Source organism: Indicator indicator, chromosome 9 (genome assembly GCF_027791375.1).
Source record: "Indicator indicator isolate 239-I01 chromosome 9, UM_Iind_1.1, whole genome shotgun sequence".
Classification (NCBI taxonomy): domain Eukaryota; kingdom Metazoa; phylum Chordata; class Aves; order Piciformes; family Indicatoridae; genus Indicator; species Indicator indicator.
This window is the reverse complement of record NC_072018.1, coordinates 5006581-5026891: the sequence shown is the minus strand read 5'-3', so window position 1 is coordinate 5026891 and position 20311 is coordinate 5006581. Positions and strand designations below refer to the sequence as shown.

General features: G+C 39.7%; 1 protein-coding gene across 1 annotated transcript in view; it reads left to right on the top strand.

Moving 5' to 3' along the window:
• Nucleotides 1–20311, top strand: part of MACROD2 (mono-ADP ribosylhydrolase 2) — a 939837-nt gene that overhangs the window by 686848 nt on the left and 232678 nt on the right. The window lies entirely within an intron of this gene.

Genomic DNA, 20311 nt, shown 5'->3' with positions numbered 1-20311 from the left:
TGAATGCTGTGCATACAGGTGCATATTTTACATATGCTTACGTTACTCATATTTTTAAGCCTTATGTCAAGCATACTCCTAGGAGCCAAGGTCTCATTGACTTTCAGTGAGAAATCTCAAAAGCTTTCCATGAGAGTGGATGTCCTGAATGACTGAGTAACCTTTAGGAACGTTATCAAAGCTCCTAGGCAGTGAAGTATTTCTGACAATTTTACCTCAGTTGGGCCCAGGTACCTCACATGTAAGTATAAACATTCCTGAACTGCCAAGACTATGCCACAGAGTAATTGTCACCGTATGTCCACTGTCACTTCAAGTCTAAGGCTGCTTCTGCCAATATCATCCTCTGATGGTGCTGCCACATCAGAGGCTGCTTTGTGGGCACTGTGCCTAGGAGAACATCAGCATACCTTAAAGCAAAATGATAGCACTATTTTAGAAGGTCATTGAACATCTTTGACATCTGGCATTTATATGTTTAATGGGGAACCCTTCAAATTGACGTTTCAGGTAATGAAAACTAAACTGATATGAGGCCTGGTATATATACCTGTACAGAGCTGAACCAATGCCAAAGCCTGTTTCCAGTGACATTTAAGGCTTGATATTGTGTAATCATCAGGGTCAGAAATTCCAGACGTCCACTGAAGTTGGAAACCATTATTTTGTGGCATTCTAAAGGCAGATTTCCCCAAATCTCTCAGTTTATGTTTGGATTTGATGAGCGCTTTTCCTTAAAATGAGTGTAACTTGCAGACCAGGTTTTGTGGTGGCAGGTCCTCACTGCCTCATTGGGCCTGTTTGGTGATCACAGTAGCTCATGTCTGCAGTTGGTAACTGTCATGTCTCTGGCATGGGTTATTGCACCATGTTCAGCCTTAACTGCTTCCAGTAGCAGTTAAGGCTGAACTAACAGATGTCACTGGATCATGAATGGTCTTAAAGAAATCTCTGGTGTGAATCTCTTATGTCAACTTTCCAGGTTACCTACAGCCTGTTTCTAGTACTGGGACATCAACATTGTTTATATGAAGCAGCTCATTCAAATATGTTTTATTTTAAAAGTAAAGACCCTTTGAAGTAGCATATTGTATCTTTGGGTGAATAACAATGAAATGCAACTGGAGATTTCACTCAAGTGAAATGAATTGTTTATATGACTTACAGAGCAGGACAGCTTACTGAGCTAATATCTAAAAACCTTCTTAATGTTAAACAGAACCTCTTCTGCAGGATACATGCAAAATATTTGACGGCTGATACGCATTTCAGCCAGCTACACTGTATTGCCATTGCACTCTGCCTCTACTAGTTTTTTTTTTTTTACTTGATTTATGGGTTCCTGAATTGCAGAGGCATCACTCTATGGATGCTCTAATTTTTTATTTTTATTTTTTAAACTAAATCTTACCAAATTGAAGGAAGCTGCATATAGAAGTGGAGATTCCCCCACACATATATTCTCACAGTGAAGCAGTTATTTAATTCATCCTTTGTTTCCAAGCAGGCAGAATTTTAATCAATATATTTATTATTAGGGAGGCTTGAGCTTAAGGAGAAATCCAATCAAAGGATGTTCTCTTCATTGAGAAAGCATTTATCATCTGGCTGTGCAACTCTCCAGGATGCTGGAAAATTATGACTTAAGCACATTGAAAGACGAAAGTATGCCCACAATCCAGTTAATATCTATCTGCCCCAAAATCAGCAGCACAAGGAAAATGTTAAGCTGCAAAGTGGCTACGTGAGACCTCTGTTGATCATCTAATGTAATGCTGATAAAGAACTGTTTAGTTCTTTCTTTCCTAGACTATCATCCAAGACTCTCTTATTCCTGAGATTTAAGAAAGAAAATAATAGGATGTTTTTTTCCCAACTGGGTTGTTCAGGGAGCTGACCCCTCAGGATCACTGGGCACATGCATGACAGCCTGGGGGGGGGAATAAATCTCTTGCCTTTATGAACCTGTGACCATCTCCAGTGTTTTGCTGTTAACAATCTATCAAAGACTCTTCCTTTGCCATTCCAAGGGTTCATACCAAAGCTGTATGTTACTGCTGGATGTAAATACTTGATATAGACTTGCCATTTCTCATTAATTTATTGGTATTCATTGTGTACTCTGTCTTGAAATGTATAATCCAATAACATCCATAGGAATCGCATAAATGATCATCTGTGAAGTATGACTAAATCAATTTTTGCATTAGACTGTACCCTCTAAGTTTCCTTCTCCCTTCCATTTCTGAGTATTGCTTCTTAGAAGGTGTTCTGTTCCATTTTCTTCAGTAAATGACTTTTTGATACTGAATTTACTTTGCGTTAGGATATCTGCATTCCTCTCTTCATCTAAGGTTGGTTCACTCTGTTTTTCTTTTATCTGCATGTTTTCAGAGTACATCTTATGTTTTTAGTGTCAATTTCCTTTTCCTTTTCCACCTCTAAGCCATTACAGATCTTGAAATGAATTTTAGGCATTGCAGTAAAAAACAAACAAACAAAAAACCCCTCACAAAATCCACTGCATTAAATTGGTTTCTAGACTCTTGAACCAATGCTGGATGTGGGTTTTTTACTCCTTTTATCTAAGTGCTGCTTTTAAGGCATGGCACAGAAAGCTCTGACTAGATAATGTTCACTTACTTCCTCCCAGGCAGACTTCCAACCAAATGCTTCTTGCCACCAAGAAGACTCAGCTACATATCGTGTCGCAGAGAAAGAGGAACTACAAATGTTCCTACTTGTGTCTTTTCCCAGACTGCAAAATTAGTCAGATTCTTGGATGGAAGAACCCAGAAATTCTTGGCTTGAGCCATTAAAAAAAACACTTTGAAAATGTCCCCATTCTTGTTTGAATCAATGCATAATGTCTTCCACTAACATTCCAGCCCCAACACTCTGCCAGCCCCATTTCCCTGGAGAATCGACTAGCAGAGCTGCACCACAGGGCAATAGCTCTATGATGCCTTTTCCTGCCCACCCATTGCTGCTGAAGGGAATCAGCAAGCTTGTTATTCTCCCTCCTACCTGAAAATACCATCCTAGCCCCAGAAAGGCAGTAACCAGGTATTTCTGATCAGGAGCCCATTAGGATGTATCTATTTACAGCCAACTCTCTGAGTAATGCAGCGTAACTTCTTTCTGTGTCATGATAACGCGTGAGCTCTCCTCCGTGCCCTTGTGACTGCACCTTCACTGAATCCTAACTGTGGTAACTAACTGCGTTATTTCAGATTCTCTGCAGGTGTGGTCTGGTGACCTACTTGAAGGCACTCTTCATTCCTCAGATGGGCTTTGCCACCACAAGGTGTACTGGTGGGATCTATTGCCATTAGTGGTCCCTGCACCATTGCTTACGGTGCCTTTTTGTTGAATTCTGTATCCTTTTTTTTTCTTTCCCTCTCTTTTCATTTGTCCAAACACCATCCTTTCCTTAATCAATCTTTCTGAAAGTAGAATCAACTTCATGTGTTTGATGTGGAGAAACGCAGCTTACACTCAACTTCTCTTGACATGTTGACCTCTTCTGGTGGATGTCAGTGCAATGAATCCTAGATGATTTGCCAGAAGCAACATCTGGCTCTTTACCACTCTCCTCAGGCACTATATATGCAGCTTTGAACTTGCCTCTGTATACATCACACAGTTAACATGTCACTATCTTCCATTAGCCCTCTCTACTGCTGTGCATTTGGTTGGCAGCTTCCAAAGGCAACCTTTAAGTTTTCAGTATATTGAAGTCTTTGTATTGCAAGTTTTTGGAAGTCTAGCTTTCAGGGGGGTACTCTCTTTTTATCTATCACATTGCACAGCACAGGAGTTCAGGTCTCATGCTCTTGTGCTAAGTAAACAGATCTATTCAGAATCATGGGGATGCTGTCAGAATTTCTGCGTTGCTTTTACATGGTGCTGCTTTCCAATAAAAAGCAGCTCTACTGCTCTAATGCCCTTAATAAACCCTGAAGTGATCTGCTGTTGTGTAATATCTGCAAAGGGTCTTGAATTGCTCTGTTTGCTATCCCTAACTAACCTTAGTGATACACACCTCAGTGTTAGTTGTGGCAGCAGAGGCCTCCTCTTATGAAATGGTTGCTTGGTTTTTATAGGCACATTGATGGGACATCTCTGACTATTTTGCTAAATTCGAATTCTGGATTTATTGTCTTGGCATGTGCTAAGAGGCAGGTATTTCTAAGGAATCACTAGATGAAATGGCTATAGTACAGAGTGTTTTGTTTTCTCTGTATGAGAATGAGTTTGAAAAATCAGTTTCATTTTTTAATGAAATTTTCATATGGCTTATCCTGGAAGAGACTTAATGCCTGGTAGCTGCAGAATAATTTTGTTTATCTAAAATGAATTATGCATGAATTTACACCTAATATAAGAGCAGCACCAGTTGTGATGAGATCAATATCCACTGTGAGTAAAACTGCACTTCATGCTAGTGTCCAGTTGAAGGCCTATGCATCACTTAAGTCCTAATTTAAAGTCTTAAATGAGATTGAAGTGGTTCGCAGGTTTTATGCTGTCCCTCTGCACAGGAATGCATTTAAACCTAGATTGCACACACAGAAGATATATGCCAAATGACCTTGATGCCTCAGGTAAAGTATCTTGTAATTGTTGCTTCTGATAATTTTGCTTTTTGCTAGCATGATTTTGTTAGGAATTTTGCACTACTTGCCAGCCTTTCTGGTGGCTTTCCCTATCCTGGTGGCTATAGAAGAAATTCTGAAGGCACAGTGTAAAAGTCTAACAAACCCAGAGACAGAGAAAAGAAATGCTAGTCGTCTTAAAATGTCACAATGGTCACAATTGCTGGGCTGGGATTGTTTATTCTGGAGATGAGGAGGTTCCAGGGGAGTCCTTATTGCCTAAAGGGAGGCTGTAGCCAGGTGGGGGTTGGTCTCTTCTCCCAGGCAACCAGTGACAGAATGAGAGGACACAGTCTCAAGCTGCACCAGGGGAGGTTTAGGCTGGATGTTAGGAAGAAATTCTTCACAGAAGGAGTGATTGGCCATTGGAATGTCCTGCCCGGGGAGGTGGTGCAGTCACCATCCCTGGAAGTGTTTAAGAAAAGACTGGATGAGGCACTTAGCGTCATGGTTTAGTTGATTAGATGGTGTTGGGTGACAGGTTGGACTGGATGATCTTGAAGGTCTTTTCCAACCTGGTTAATTCTGTGATTCTGCGAATGACTAAACCCAAAAGTTAAACTGGCCCTGTTCCATTTCTCTGAACAACCAGTGCTGAGTGCTTTGAGAAGGAGGAAGGGGAAAGGAGAAAAAAGATGGGAGGGAGGCAATAATAGGCTAAATACAAAGAGTTATCCTCCTCTTCTCTATTATTTTCTGCCAGATTCTAGCAATCATGATTTTCAGTACTTTCTCAGATTTATTTTTGTTGGGCTGGCATCAGAAGATAATTAACTTCTAGGAAAGTACTAGATGTGCCATGTTAGATTTAAGATTGTCCTTGAGTCTTTTGTCATGGCCCAGTCCTGTCTGTAAAAATCAGAGATTGATATGTATCTGGATTGTGTTGCCAGTGTGAAATTTATTTCTTGCTGATCAGTGCCACTAATGAAGCTTCTTTGATGTAAACAGAATATTAAGTATTTATTTGTGTATGTGCCAGAGCAATCACAGAGTTTTGACATAGGCAAGCTAGATGTGAGCTTAGATAAGCACTGGGAAATAAACACTCCACACATTGTGTAACTAACAGTCTCCTGTTATCCCTTACTTTAATTGTAGGGGATTCTACTTCATGAATACTGAGTAGTGGCAAGAGCATTTGACTATGAAAATTTATTTTCATGAGCAGCCTTTCACATTAATAGGTTCTCTAACTTTATCAGCATCTGTATATGAGTTTGTGCCCTTACATGAGTAAATAGAATTTTATTCTGGTTTACTCAATATGTTGTTTGTGTTTTGTTTTAAATTTGTTTAATGTTGTTATGAGACGCTCAAATGCCTCATTGAAGCTCCTCACTTTTTTCTCCTGAAAACTGCAATTTTAGTCCTATATTACCTGATTCAGCATTGAAGGAACAACTTTCTTGAATCCGTGCAAGTTTCATTCCTTAAGGTTGAGGAGCCCTGATGGCAAAAGGAGAGAGAAAGTGCTGATACAATTTAAGTAAAACCCAAATGCCAATCCATCAACCCATCCACCAGGTAGTATGGGGAATGGTGGCCATATCTGGAGTTCTTCTGCTGAGAAGTAGATGCTCTTTCTATAGTTTCCTAATTCCTTAGACGTTGTAAAATCTTCAGATCTTACTCCTCTGACATGCTTTTCTTCGATGTCCCACAGGATTCTAAACCCTCGCTAGCTGTGAAGGCAAAGCGAGATACAGGCACAAAGCTAAACAGAAATCTCTTCCTCTTGTCGGTTGTTGATAATTTTTATTCTTGTGAATGTAGCAAAGTTTGTTGCTCATCTGATAAATAGCAGCGAATACTTCCCCCCCTCGCCCATGCCCTGCCCTGCCCCAGCTAATAAAAGTACCAATTCCTTAAATAAGAAGAGTCTAAAAAAAATCTGTGTTTATTTCTTGATCTTTGGAGTATTTAGGAATGGCTCAGTGGGATTATTTGCCATTCACAATTTCTGGAGCACTAATTAAACTTAAAAGTCGCACGGTGGTGTTGATGTTACAGGGTTGAATGAACAGCCATCTCAGCATGAATCAGAAAGTCGGCACATAAACATACTGCAGATGAATTTTTTCAGAATGTTTTAGTAAGATCAAAATGTGCTCTTGGTGAGTAGCACTGTGAATAAACTCATGTGCCCTGGATTTTGTGGATGAGGACCACAAAACAGATGTTCAGAAATGTATTGTGGAATGAATGTTTGCAGAGAAAATGTTTTCCACCATTGTTTATTTCCTACTTTGGCTGTAAGAATTTGGGCTGGCTCGCCCTTGATTAACATTTTCAACTGTAGAAAGATAAGTGAAATTATATAACACAGATTTATAGGTAGAGTTTTCGTCTTCTGTAGTTTCAGCTATTTGAAATACCAATTCATTGTGTGATCCTATTAACAATTCCATAGTTTATCAATACAATTTAATCTAAAAGTCATTGCAGCGAAGCAGCATATTGGATGGTGGTACGAAGATGGTATCATAATCAGAGAGGTTTGCTCTTAGCTAAAAATAAATTACTGTGAGCAGCGAAAGTTCGGTGAGATACCGATGAGAAATGGTGACATTTCAGGTTTATGGCCTATGCTTATCTTGTTCAATGGGAATTCCTCACCCAGAGCAATTCTGCAAATTAATTTGGGTGTACAAGTGTGATATTTACAGCTCTGTCAAATGTTCAGATGGAGAACAAGTACGTTTCTGACTGGTGGTAGTTTACCTGGGATCCAGTGCCCTGATCTTCATTTCTCAGGGGCGATCAACTCCTCCCTTTTGTCAGTCTTTCAAACCTGCCTCTGACCTATGTTTTGTTCAGCAAAGTGTACTGACTCAGCAGAGGAAAATGAAAAAGGGTCATACACGTCTGTGTTTTCTTTCAGGCATGTCATGGAAACAGCCATTCTGGGAACATCATAAAAGCTTTACCCATCTGTCTGTTTCAGGGTGTTTGGGGAGTCTTTCGGTTCTGGCATCTCAGTGAATAGTGCCATAATGATATGATGCACGCTAACAAGATAAATCTCTTGTGTGCTGGAAATTTGATGCAAGTAGTGGGCTTCTGTCATTTTTTTCATATGGAAACATTCAGATTTATGGTCCTCTAGAGTTAGACTATGAATTTTTGCTTGGTTTTTCTGAAGTCCTTGTTTGTATTGAGGTGATTTACTTACAACAAAAACGAGCTTGTGTGAGTTGTATCAAGTAAATAGCAGGCTTTGATATACTGCCCTCTTATAGTTTCTCTATTAGATATAGTATGTTATTTATGGTTATATGTTTCCTCCTCAGTGATCTTGAGTAGTAAAGTGTGTAGCACAGTGTAATAGCTATTTTTAACTTTTGAAGACCTGGTTTAAAGTTACTGCTTCTTTTTTCTTAATTAAATTAATTTGATACTCAACAGATAGTCAAACGCTTTCATAGTATGTATACAGATATTCAAACACTTTCTAACCATCTGGAATATCTGTTACGCACTCTAGACAGTTGCTTCTGAGGGGTGGAGGGTTTTCCTTCTGTTGTTTGGTTTGGGGAGAGGATGGGCCAGTGTGGGGAGAGCACTTTGCTCCAGTGAGCCCTCATCAAGCGGTGCATGCACTGTTGGAAAGCCAGTGTTTTCAGTCTTTCTTCACAGTGATGTCCCCAACCCAGCTACATATATAACTTCTGATGCATGTCTGGATACGTTGCTAACCCCTCTGTGAACATGTGATGAAGTGCATTGCATAATGTAATTTCAGGCTTGCCATCATTCCTTTAGATGTTGGATGGCGGTAAAAGCTGAAATAAAATGCAGTGGCTTTCTGTGGAGAATCAAAATTCAGCTGCCTGTCCAGTCTTTTATCTTATTTGCTATTCTGGAGTGGCATGAAACACTATTTATTGTTATAAAACATAATATCCATAGGCGTAATATAAATATTTATTCTACAGGACAAGTAGACTATCGAACCAAGGCTGATATCCCTCATCTCTGCTAAGCTGTTTCTCTTGTTGGCAGCAAGGGAGGTTTAAATTTTCCTGTTTCTTGATTTGCTATCACATTACTTTCTGAGCATATTTAGCATACAATTTATTTTTATATATGCTGTTCTCCATGCAGAACATTGTAAACTGCTTTGCAGTCAGAGATAAACCAGAAAAAGAATTCTTTAGTTACGAACAGTGAGTAGCAGGCAGCCAAAGAGAGAAAGAGCAGTGCATTAAGCTGCAGTAAAAAAACGAAGGTTGAAATTTAAAAGTAGTAAAAATTCTAATCAGCATTCTGAAATGATTCATCGTTGCCTCCTTCCAGAGACATGCACTTTAGTATGCTGCTTTCAGTGCTGGTATTTGCAAGTATCAGCATATGCTGTCTTCTGAATGCTGGAGTGTGGACATGAATGGGACAGGAAAAGAAGAGCTTTTCTGGGAAATTGGATTAGATCTAGGGAAAGAAAAAAAGAGAACTGAATGAAAAAATACTGTGCTGTATTTATAATGATCACAAATACCTGTTTGTGTTTAAAATACCTGCAGTTTGTTCCATTGCTGTTTTCAAGTCAGAATTGATAGTTGTGGTGATCCAAAGGCTTTGGCAAACAATTTGTTGGTTTAAAGCATTTTCCCAGGTGTATTAGAAGAAAGATTTTTCCCATGCCCTGACCAAAAAAATGTTTACTCCATATAAATCAATAAAAGCACCACATGCTCAGATTTCTTCCTCAGTCATTGCTTTGCTGAAAGAGACAACGAGGACTGTTATGCTTAGTTTAGCATAGCTGTTATTTACTGTGAAGAGGCATGTGGGCTCTTTTATGTAACATGCAGTGTGCATGATCTACTTTTGCTTGCCAGAATTCCTCCAGATACTGGCTTCCAAACTACTAGATGGTATTGCCTTTTTTTTTGCCTTTTTTTTCCCTTTTCGCTCTTGCAACTGTTAGAGATGTGATTCACATAGGATAAGAGTAGTCTTTAATTCTTAAAATAAAAAGGAACATCAGGGGAACAGAAAAACATACAGTCAGTGCCGCTGTCAGAGTATGTCATTATCCTACATGTCTTGAATTGCTTAATGTCTGGAATCCAGCTGGATCTTAAAGCAGGAGGGACCTGTTCTCTTCACTTCCCAAAGTAGCATAAATTACAGCTTCTGGATGTTTTCTTTGAAGAAGTTTGGAATGTTTGGGTGCTTACATATTGTGTCAGGCAGGATACACTAAACTGTATTCAAACATAAACTTTTCCATATTTCAGCGTATGCTGTTTTTTCAAAAATAAATCTCAGTACACTGGATCGTATTCAGGAAGTTTCCATTTCAGAGTGCTTGGCTGTAAATGACATCATGTTTTAGAACCTCAGCCCCAAGAAGAGTAGAGTGCATACTTGTACTAATCAAGCATTTTTTTCTGAAGATGTCATTTTTAAAACGGAGACTTGGAAAACGCTAGCAGAATTAAAATGCTGACTTTTGAAAATAAACTTCCCACTTGTTGCTTGTCATCAGCTGCATGCCTCTGTAAGTAGAGCAGACTTTTATCATGGTTTGTTAATGTATTCTATATGAAGTTGCATGAAAGTGACATATCTGCCACCAGCAGAGGAAAAGCTAAACGCTGTCATCACCACGATTGCTTTGTTTTCCTAAATCAGCACTTTTTGCACCTCTTTGTCAGTGACAGGGTTTTGCCTTCAACCTTTGGATAAAAATCAAACAAAATCACTCAGCACTGAAATTAAGACGGCGAAGATGCACAGAATGCCCCTGTGGCACCTTCAGATAACTCTTTAGCCTGGTCTTTTGCAATAAATTATTTAGCAGTGGTTATCATTACACTGGCACATACAGTGGCTTTGAGAGGCTTTTTCTGTTGTAACAATTTAAAGGAATGTTGAGGGAATTAGAAGAAATATAATGACAAACCATGGTGCAGTAGGAGATATTGCAGAATCCTGATATCTTTATGTTAAACAAGTACCTGTTTAATGCTCCAAGTGCATATTATTGTGTATTATTTAGATCATTGTGCCATGTAGCTAGATGTCCCCATTCTGAAGAGGTCTAATTTGAAGTGTTATAAATGAAAGGAACAGAAAGGGGGAACAGAGAATAGTACAAAGAAACAGTGCACTGTTACACTGCCTATTTGTTGCATGATTGTTTTCAAAAGGCTTGCTTTTAAAATCAGCTGTCCCCAGCTACTACTAAGCCATAACTGGTTAGCTTTTCTTTTTCTTTTTTTTTTCTTTTTTTTTTTTTTTTCCCCAGCTTCAAAGCAGAGGTGAATCTTGTGGACGGATTTGAAGAGTGAAAGATATAGTGCAGCTTGATTCAGTTCAGAGGCAGTTTTCTGTTCTGGCCAGCAATACTTTGGAAAGATCTGTGCTGGACCATGTATCACTGTTGGCTGCATGCTGGGACACTAGGTTGGAATATAGATGCAGTTATCATTTTGTATGCTTTTAACATAAAACTCTGACAGCAAATTGGGAAAAATACTTTGGATTTTCTACGGTAGGGATGTGATTGTCCCTGGAAGGAGCTACTTATTGACAAAGGGCAGGGTAATAAACCTTCTTCAGGAATTTGTTTCATTTTACTACCCTTGTTCTGTTCTAGATAGGTTTCATCTCACAATGTTGCAGCTAGATATGGTGATATTGCCTTATTTAGTAGGAAGCAACTTCCTGACTTTCTGTCTTTGTTACTTAACTTTTTTTTTTCTTCCTCTCCGTCCTTGCTGCCATTGCCAGGCTTTGCACTCCTACTCCGATAGCAGTAGCCCAAAGCTCTCCTACATCTTAAAAAGCTTTTTATTGCCATAACAGGTTGGTGTTTCCTGTTTCTTATTTCAACCTTCCTTTCCAAGCAATGGCTGATCACACCTTTCAATATAAAAATGGTTTTCATCCTGGCTTATTTCACACATTCAGAAGCTATCTCAAACTGTCAATTTTAGCTGCCCAAGTCGGCAGCTCTTCTCCTGCTATAGATTAGTTTCTCATGCTCAGCTTACTATAGATTAGTTTCATATTTCTGACCCAGCAAGATGCTGCCTGTTCTCAGCTGCTGTCACATTCTCTGTTCTACTCTCTCCTGGGAGAAAAATGGGTGACCAGGAGAGGCAGTGCTGGAGATGCTGATTTTTTTTTTTTTTTTTGCCTGAGCAATGCAGTCTGACAGTTGTCCTGTGCTATTTCCTGTCTGAGAGGTGCAGGCTTTGATTTCGTTAAGTGTGTCTTGTCCTGACCCTTCCTTCAAATAACCTGGCTGAAGGCTCCCCATTTCTGCTTGGAGGTGTGGAAGCAATTACACTTCTGCTTTTTTCCTTCCAGAAACTGCATTTTTTCTCTCCTAGATTAATCCTACAGATTCTCTTCAGCTGGTTTGTTTCTCAGTGCAAGTCTTAAAAGCCTTATGCCATCTCTAGTCATACCAATTTCTCTTCTTTGAGAAGCCCCACAGATTTCAACAGCCCTTTCAAAGTAAGACCTATTCTCAGTGTGCACATGCATAGCATTTCTGCACTCATTAATATTGACTATCCTATGGAAATATGCTTCGCTGAAAAATTAAAGCCACTCAGATATGGTTCAGATAAAGACATTCAGTGAGAAGATAGGGCAGAGACAGGGTGCCTCACAGGAATTAGTGTGTGGAAATTAATATTATCATAATGAAGGTGGAAGCCAGGCTCAGAAGTCCTTCCAGCTGCAGTCATGGGAGCTAACATAATCTCCTTTCCAGAATTCAGAAAGACCTGATAATATTAAAATGGCTTCTTTAATAGCAAGGGTTGTTGGTAAATCTTTCGAATCAGGGATGACCAATCAGTGGAGGAAGACAAAGTGATGTGGCCTGCTACAAAGTTGTTAATCTGTTCTGAACAATACACAGATTTTTTTTTTTTTTTTGAGCAAGGCAGGAAATAAAGAATAACTAAAGGCACAGAAGTTAACAGAGAACTGGGATAAAATGCAACCATGACTTTGCCAAAGATACTGTTTCAGATATTACCTAATACCTTTCTTGGAGAACGGACTTGACTTCTGATTTGAAGGAAAAAATGTTAGATCTTACCTGCATTTTGATAAAGCACATGACACCATATTATGTATGAGATTTTCATTACCTGAACAAGGTAGAGATCTGTAGACTGGACAAGGCTGTTGGGGTGATGAAATGCCTGCAAGTAGTGGGCTAGAGAAGAGTCATGGTTTTGATTTTCTTTGTCGTTTCCACTGCTGTGAGATGCAGATAAAAGCAATGGAATTTGTTGATGAAAACTGTGGGTCTTTTGCTCTCCATAGCAGTAACAGGTAACATTGAAGACTGAGTAACACACTGAGTAATATGATTAAATTTGCAGGGCAGTTATAAGGAAATAGACATTACAGTTAATAAAAATTTCTGCTATATGATGTGGGCTCATCAGCTGGAAATGATGGAGGGAAAAAAGCTCAGGATTATTAAATCAAATGAGTAAGAATAAGCAATGTGATGAAGCCAGGGCCACGGCAAAAGTAGTCTTAGGAGCTACAGTGTGAAATACTCTAGTAAAAACAGGGACCTGCTCATGATGTGAAAGGCACTTGAGTAACTTGTTCTTGAGATCAGGATACCCTTATGATCTTTTTCATTTAAGAAGGACAACACAGATTTTAACTAGAAAACAGGGAAAGCTTACTTATAGAGAGGAGAATAAAAAAATTTGGCTTCTTAAACCTAGCAAAAGTAAGCTGAGAGAGGGGATATCGTTGCTCTCTATAGATACATTAGGCAGGGAAACAGCAAGAGCAGCTGCTAATGCAGGAGGGTTATGTTGCCACAGAAGGAAATGGAGATAAACTGGCCATAAATGAGTTGAAGCTGGCCAGAAGGTGTTTAACTATCAGAACTGCAAGCAACCTGTCCAGCTAGGGACCAAATATCTTCATTAGTTTTAACACAGGCCTTAATCACTTAGTGGAAGGGAGTTTCATGCCTTGATTGCCAGTGACAAAGGAAGATGAATTCAGAAAGGAAGTGTTGCAGAGTCCGAGTTGCTCTTTGTCTAAGTTTTCAAACAGGAGCACATAATACTACAGTGTTAATTCTGTATTTAATCAGATGGACAAAAACAGTCATAAGATTTTTGTTTTTTTCTAGGAAGTACTGACATCTTGGATTTAGTGTGATACCTGTAGAGCTTCGGCTTTTGCATAGTTACCTCAATATTTAAACACATTGAGGAAGATAACACCAAGAAGAGCTGCTGCTGTAGTAAAATATTTACACATCATAAATCTACAGAAGCCAGATGTGAGGTTTTGGGATCTGACCTCGGTGTTTTAACAGAAATAAAAATAGTCTTTGTACTCTGTTGCTTCTTTAATATTTATAAATCAGTGCCTCTTTAGGATCTGTTCAGTTACTAAAACGCATATGTCATATTCCCTATGTTGTTCCTGTCTTTACAGGACACTGGTACAGGGTTGTAATTTTTAGAGGGACTGGTTGCAAGTGTACATTAATATTTCTGAATGGCCATGTTCCACCTTATCAGTATTTGTGTGGTTTTTAGATGTGTGTAATGAGTGAGGCTCACATGCTTTAGAAACATTGATAAATATATTTCTTAGAACCATACAATTGTTTTCATTGGCAAAATTCTCTAAGATCATTGAGTCCAACTGTCAGCCTGAAACCACCATGGTCATTAAACCATGTCCCATGTTTCTTAAACACTGCCAGGGTCAGTAACTCAACCACCTCCCCTGAGCACCTTGTTCCAATGCCTTGACCGCTCTTGCAGGCAAGACATTTTTCCTAATATCCACCTTAAAACTCCTCTGACACAACTTCAGGCCATTTCCTCTTGTTCTATTACCTCATACTAAGGGGAATAGGCTGACCCTGACCTCACTACAACCTGCTTTCAGGGAGTTGTAGAGTGCAATGAGGTCTCCCCTCAGCATCCTCTTCTCCAGACTAAACAGTCCCAGTTCTCTCACCCATTCCTCATAAGACTTATTTCAAGGAGCTTTACAAAACATAACTGTAAAATCTTGACATATTAATTCCCCTTGACAGTAAAACAACGACCAACTGATTAAAAAAAATAAATTATTCATTTTCCCACCCCTTCCAATAAAACCCTCCCAAACACACACTTCCCTCCCCAAACCACCCAATCCCACCAAAAAAACCCCACAAAAACTAACTTGCAGATTTTTTTCTTTTCTTCCCAGAGTGGAAGAAGTAGGGAAGTAATTTTACAGATAAAATATCTCATCATTCTCCAGAGTTTGTTCCAAACTACAATAGAATAGGAATCAACTATTCAGATGGTAGGCATCTAGAAAAAGAGATGCTCTGACATGTATATATCTTCCTGGGCTGAATGTGGCAGGAGCAGAAATTTATGCAGTCTTCTACTCATGTAGTCTGGTTTCAGCATTACTGAAACAAAGGTCAGCATTTTTTCCTCTTTCCTTTTGTTTCATGTTTTTTTTTTTTTTTCCCTTGGTATTAGAAAGGAGATTTGAATAAATTCATTTAAATGCAGGCAAAACCTGTGCTTGGACTAGATCCCCTTAAATTTCCTTATGTGTACATTTATTCCAGAGGGTGTACATGTTCCCAGTTTGGTATCCGTGGTGAGTGCCCACTGAAAGAGTATTTGCTACACCAATTCCTCTGGCAGTTGCTAGCACTTTAAATCATAGCAAGGGAGGTACTCAGTAAGTACATTACAATTCATCCCCAAATCAGTAACAGTTTCAAATAATGCATTAAGAAAGCATTAGCACATTTGAGTTGCTATCCTTCCAGCTTGTTACACACACCACCACTTTGACAGGCATTTTGACAGAAAGTGCCTGCAGGTCATCTTTTGTTACAGGCTGTAGAATATGTAAAAAAAAAAAAAACTGATTAGAAGGATGTATCATGTCCCAGGAGGGAATATAAATGAGCTTGCCTTCTTTTCCTCAGTACAGTTTTGCCATCTGCATGTTGAACTGTGATTTTATTTTAGATTTCCTTCTACTCCTTCATTGACTGCGCACATCATAGAATACTAGAATTGTAGAGGTTTGAAGGGACCTCCAAACATCACAGAGCCCAATTCCCCCGGGATGGCCTGTTCCAGTGCTCTGTCACCCTCACTGTAAAGTTTTCCCTCATGTTGAGGTGGAACTTCCTGTGTTCCAGGAATATTTCCCTGTCCTCCTTGAACTGGACACAATACTCCAGAAACGGTCTTACCAGGACAGAGCAGAGTGAGAGGAGAATCTTTCTTGAGCTGCTGGCCATGCTCTTCTTATTGCACCCCAGGATACCATTGGCCTTCTTCGCCACACGGGCACATTGGTGTCTCGTGGATAATTTCTTCGCCACCAGGACCCCAAGGTGCAATTCTACTTATTGCCCTGCTGCTTCTTCCTATGATGCTAAACTCTACCTTGTCATGATCGCTGCTGCCAAGGCTGTTCCCAACTTTCACGTTGCCAACCAGACCTCCTTTGTTCATTAATACAAGGTCCAACAGCACACCTCTCCTCATTGGTTCTTCAACCACCTGCATTAGGAAGTCACCATCTGAGTATGCCTAGCTGTGTGGCTTTCTAATAAATACCAGGGTGGTTGAAGTCACCCATGAGTACCAGGGGATGTGCTATTGAAGCTACTTCCAGCTGTTTGCAGAAGACCTCATCAGCATCATCTTCCTGGTTTGGTGGCCTGTAGTAGACACCCACAACAGTTTTGCCCTTATTTGTGTGCCCCTTCATTCTTACCCATGGGCTTTCAGCACCTTCTTTCTCCCCACCCTGAGTAGGTCTTGCTCAGTACATTCCAGTTGCTCTTGCACATGAAGAGCACCTCTACCACCTCATGTTGTTCATCCTTCTTTCCTAAAAAGTACATAGCCGTCCATGATGCTGTAGTGTTCCACAGAATAAAGCTCTAAACCACTAAACATCCTTTTGAGGATGCTGAACCATTGAACATAGCTGGTGGAAGGCTGATAGATGGTACTATAATCCTTGGTTAGCAGTGCTACAGGTGACAGGTATAAAGAGTAGATTGCTCTTTAGTCTGTAATAAAATCTTTATTTACACATAGTATTTTTACAGTTCTTGTTAGAAATGATTCAATGTTTTACAATTTTCTCCACTTAACCTGTAACCTGGTTAAGGTTTCTGAGCAGAAGGTTTAACAAATGCAAATTTCCTTTCAGAATTCCCAGGAGAGGTTTCCTATAGGTGAAAACTGAAACAATGATACAAGGTGCTTTTGAGGACAACTGAAAATATCTGTTAAATGCATTGGTAGCTTTATGTGGGATTCTGTAATCAACTCTTTCAGTGGGAACACGGAGATGTTATTATTAAAACACTTCCAATATGTAGGCTAATAGCTTGGGTGGAGTTCTAGAGGGATTTTATTTGCTTGTTTTCTTTCGGTAGAATTGAATACTTTTAACAGAAGACAGTGCTGGAAATGAATCATCTTGTATGATCATGCTGAAAAGGGCTTTCTTGTGAAGCTGAACAGAACTGGTTCGAGTATTTTCAAAATGGTGTTGAGACTTGAATAAAAAATCGCACAGATGGCAAAAGATCAAGGACGTGTACACTTAAGCAGCATTAACGAGGATGAACTTTGCTCATATGCAGGGATTTTTGATAAAGTAAAAATTGGAAAGTTGTTGTGTTTAAGCCATTTTTGTTAAAAATAAAACTGTTGGAAAATCTCTTCACTCTGGTGGTAAAAATACAGTGCTTTCCACCTTCCAGACGTGTGCTCCACTCTGTTCCTTGGTTCTTAGGGACCCATGCCAAATAAAATACTTCCATATAATCAAGAAGACCATAGTTATTAAAAAAATCCTCATGGATCTTACAGTCATTTTCTGGGCTGTGTTCTCACATCTCTCCCTGTTTCACTTTCAGGACTGTTATTGGTGAAATAAGAAAATACTGACAGGTGTGCAGGGGGTCTCAAGGCTGCTCCTTCCCAGACCTTTACTTGCAGCTGAGACAGCAGCACAACCAGTTGTGTTCTTGTGAGCCTCAGGCAGCATCACAGCAAAATGATTAGAGAAATTGGCTTTTTGTGGTACTACGGTTTTTGAAAGAGGGAGAAAAGAGACATAACATTGCTATGTGAAGGTGTCACATCTTGTGTTATTCTCTTTCCCTCTGTGTCATCTGTGACTCTTTTCCTAGAGCTTCCCATGGAGGCTTTTTCTGTAGTGGTCAGAAATCATTATCATTTGACAACTGTTCGCCTCTGCGAAATGAGCTGAATAGTCCAGTGCCAGGTATCCATTTCACAACACAGAAAGCATTATCATTGTTGGCAGTAATTAGTGTGCTTGCCAGCAGCCTTGCAGGAGATGGGAAGGATTGAATGGTCACGAGGGAAACGGTCACTTCTTGTGCTTTCTGTGGAGAGGCATGTTGGCAGAGCGTTAAGCTCCATGTCATAAAAGTGGATGAATGGTATCTCCCTTCCAGGCTTTTGTCATTTATTTTAGCTATTTTGATTTTGTAAATGCATAGAAAATAAAGACCCTGAGATAGTATTAATAAGTGTTAACCAAGGTCCATTTGCATCCTGAAAACCTGTCTCTAACTCTGAGTTTTGGGGAGATTCTTAGCCAGCCTTATTGCAGCTTTTCAGTACTTAAAGGGAGCCTATAAGGAAGGTGGGGACAGTCTTTTTAGCAGGGTCTCTTGTGACAGGACAAGGGGTAATGTTTTTAAACTGAAAGAGTGGAGATTTAGACCACAAATAAGGCAGAATTTTTTCAGTACGAGGGAGGTGAGACACTGGCATAGGTTGCCCAGAGTAGTGATGCATGCCTCATCCCTGGAAACATTCAAGGTCAGGTCGGATGGTGCTCTGAGCGACCTGATCTAGATGAAAATGTCTCTGCTCACTGCAGAGGAGCTGGACTAGGTGAGCTTTAAAGATCCATTCCAACCCAAACTGCTCTATGATCCTATGACAACCATCCAGCAAGATCAGCAAGTAAAATAGTCAATGTTTGGGTAGCACTGGTATCTAGCACATGCTTCCTTTGCATGCACTGCTTTTTTTTTTTTCCTCCCCTGCTCTTTATTCTCAGTGAGTGAAATTGCTTGTGCCTCTGTAGCCATTAGGAAGAAGGGCCAGGTCTTTGATCCGTGGTGAAAATTCTGGGTGTTTGCAGTGTTGGGAAAGGCATAGGAGTTTACTTTTATGCCTCTCCAAATCTCCAGCAGAGGAAAACTGGTAGTGATGGTGAGGGCTTGTCATCTGGATCTGCATTTTAAATTTGTGAGTCACATCAATATGAAACAGAAAATTAACATATAATGTCCTAGTGTGTATAATTTAGGGAGGACTGATTCCAAGATCTGTAGCTGACGTAGCCCGTTATGTCCCATTTTATGACCTGCTTTCCATTGCTTTAAAGTTTGCCAGGCATTCACTAGCTGGTTGGGTTTTTTTTCTCCAGGATGCACAGATGGCATGTGCTTTGGACAAATCGCAGATAAGTAGAAAAAAAGATGCTGTTGTTTCAAGGAGCTTCATAAGGATGTTGTGTCACACCATATGTAGCAGAATCGAGAAGATGGAAAAAAAAATGATGGATGCTTGTAAAAGAGAGAAAGAATCATATGGTGGCCAAGAAAGCTGCCTTGAGAAGTAGAGCCTGTCTGGGCCTGTGAATGAGTCATCCTGCATGACTTTAACAGAACTTCTTCACGTGTCTGAAGAGAAATGTTATGGTCTGGTTTTCAACAGCTAAACTGCTAGAGTCAGCATTAGTGAGAAAGCTAGGTTACCTCAAATAGGATGCTTCGAAATAGCGGATGTTTTAGCTTCTCCTTCTTGTCCTCAGTTCCCTGTCTGTAAATTGTATTGCAGTATTGCTTCTTCACCCTGCTGGCATAAATCCATGAATATCTGTAAATTGCTATCCTTGGATACTAGGGAGAAGTTAACATTGTTTAAGAGTAGTTTTAAAAAACATGCGGTTAACAAGGTGGGGATGTCGAGAAAGAGTAGTCACATCTTTAGTTCCTACTCTGATTCAGAGGTGCAGAATATTAAACCTTTGCTTGTTTTGTGAATGTTGTGTTCTGGGTACTGGTTAAAGAACAAACAAATACAGTATATGGTCATATACCTGTATGATGCAACTCATTTAGGTCTTTCCATTCGAGTGCTTTAGCAGAGTTTGTGTGTATTTAAGGCAGTAAGCAGAGCAAACAGGAAACTTTACCTTTCCTACATAAGGGTATAGGACAGTGTTAAGATCAAGTTACCAAAGGTTTGTGCAGATGCATTCTTGCAAGCAGGGGGTGGATTATCTTTACTGTGTAGTGTGGGCTGCCAAATAAATGTTATGGTCTTAGTGAATGACAGGACATAGACAAGAACCGTGTGGCTGCATTAAAACTTCCAAGCTATCAAAGTGATTTGCTACAAGAATGAGACATTCATTCACTCACCTTGGGGAGAGTCTATGTGACATTTGGGAATTTGTTAACAGCGTGACAAAGCTTGTGCTTACAGGAGGACAATAGAAAGGGATTTGTGCATTTAATACCTATTGTCACTTTTCCTGATCTGAGTTCTGAATGGCTGCTATTATCTTTTGCCTATTCAACTGCAAAAATGTTTTCC